Consider the following 2,433-nt stretch of genomic DNA (forward strand, 5'->3'; position numbering starts at 1 on the left):
GGGTAGATCACATAACTAATGAGGAGGTATTGAATAGGATTGGGGAGAAGAGAAGTTTGTGGCACAACTTGACTAGAAGAAGGGATCGGTTGGTAGGAGATGTTTTGAGGCATCAAGGGATCACAAATTTAGCATTGGAGGGTAGCGTGGAGGGTAAAAATCGTAGAGGGAGACCAAGAGATGAATACACTAAGCAGATTGAGAAGGATGTCAGTTGCAGTAGGTACTGGGAGATGAAGAAGCTTCCACAGGATAGAGTAGCATGGAGAGCTGCATCAAACCAGTCTCAGGACTGAAGACAACAACAACAACAAGGCATATCCTGAGAGAAACAGAGCCCACAGTGGCAAGTTGCTGAATACGTGAAGAGACGCATTAGAGGCTTATGATCTGTCATGAGTGTGAAACGGCGGCTATAGATGTAGGCATGGTAGCGTTTGCTACCAAAAATGATGACCAAAGCCTCCTTTTCTATGTGGTTCCTCTATCCTGCTGTAAGAGTCTTGGATACAAACGAAGTGGGTCACTCCACGCCATTCTCAATATGGGACAAAAGTGTGCCAATCAGCATCGGCCACTAACACCAACGGTTTTGTTGGATTATATGCCATGAGACAAGTAGGTCGAAGAGGGCCTTCTTCAGGTTTTGGAACACCTTATTACATTAAGATGGCTACTTCCAGGGAACTCTATTACGGAGCGAGTGGTGCCAGAATCGCTGAAGCATGGGGCATGAATGGCCTATAGCAGTTTCGCTGACTTAGACTTCGGCTGGAATGCATCTATCGAGTCCTGTAATTTTTGGATGGCAGGCACACAATGGGGTGTAAGCCATATGCCCGATGTCCTGACGATGTGTCCTAAATATTCGACGTGGTGGATGGAGAAGAGCAACATCAGCTGTATACTTTCCAACAACCAAAAAATTGTCAAGGCACCTCACGGTCCCTGAGACGTCCTTTAAGTGTTGCTCATCCCCCCCCCCCCCCCATGAACCATGGACCTTGCTGTTGGTAAGGAGGCTTGCGTGCCTCAGCAATACAGATGGCCATACCGTATGTGCAAACACAATGGAGGGGTATCTATTGAGAGGCCAGACAAATGTGTGGTTCCTGAAGAGGGTCAGCAGCCTTTTCAGTACTTGCAGGGGCAACAGTCTGGATGACTAACTGATCTGGCCTTGTAACACTAACCAAAACGGCCTTGCTGTGCTGGTACCGTGAACAGCTGGAAGCAATGGGAAACTACAGCTATAATTTTGCCCAAGGGCATGCAGCTTTACTGTATGGTTAACTGATGATGGCGTCCTCTTGGGTAAAATATTCCAGAGGTAAAATAGTCCCCCATTAGGATCTCCGAGCAGGGACTACTCAAGAGGATGTCGTTATCAGAAGAAAGAAAATTGGCGTTCTACATATCAGAGTGCGGAATGTCAGATCCCTTAATTGGGCAGGTAGATTAGAGAATTTAAACAGGGAAATGGATAGGTTAAAGTTAGATATAGTGGGAATTAGTGAAGTTCGGTGGCAGGAGGATCAAGACTTTTGGTCAGGTGAATTCAGGGTTACAAATACAAAATCAAAGAGGAGTAATGCAGGAGTAGGTTTCATAATGAATAAAAAAAATAGGAGTGCCGGTAAGCTACTACAAACAGCGTAGTGAAAGCATTATTGTGGCCAAGATAGACATGCAGCTCATGCCTACTACAGTAGTACAAGTTTATATGCCAACTAGCTCTGCAGATGATGGAGAAGTTTATGAAATGTATGATGAGATAAAGAAATTATTCAGGTAGTAAAGGGAGATTAAAATTTAATAGTCACAGGTGACTGGAATTCGAGAATAGGAAAAGGGATACATAGTAGGTGAACATGGATTGGGGATTAGAAATGAAAGAGGAAGCTGTCTGGTAGAATTTTGCACAGAGCATAACTTAATCATAGCTAACTCTTGGTTCAAGAATCATAAAAGAAGGTTATATACATGGAATAATCGTGTAGATATAGGAGGTATCAGATAGGTTATATAAAGGCACGACAGAGATTTAGGAAGCAGTTTTTAATTGTAAGACTTTTCCTGGGGAGGATATGGACTCTGACCACAATGTGTGGGTTATAAACTGTAGATTGAAACTGAAGAAACTGCAAAAAGGTGAAAATTTAAGGAGATGGGACCTGGATAAACCGGCTAAACCAGAGTTTGTACAGAGCTTCAGGGACGGCGTAAGGGAACAATTGACGGGAATGGGGGAAAGAAATACAGTAGAAGAACAATGGGCAGCTCTGAGGGACGAAGTAGTGAAGCAAGCATAGAATCAAGTAGGTAAAAAGACGAGGGCTAGTAGAAATCCTTAGGTAACAGAAAACATATTGAATTTAACTGATGAGGGGAGAAAAAATAAAAATGCAGTAAATGAGGCTGGCAAAAAGGAAT

The sequence above is a fragment of the Schistocerca serialis genome, chromosome 11 (assembly GCF_023864345.2).
Source record: "Schistocerca serialis cubense isolate TAMUIC-IGC-003099 chromosome 11, iqSchSeri2.2, whole genome shotgun sequence".
NCBI lineage: Eukaryota > Metazoa > Arthropoda > Insecta > Orthoptera > Acrididae > Schistocerca > Schistocerca serialis.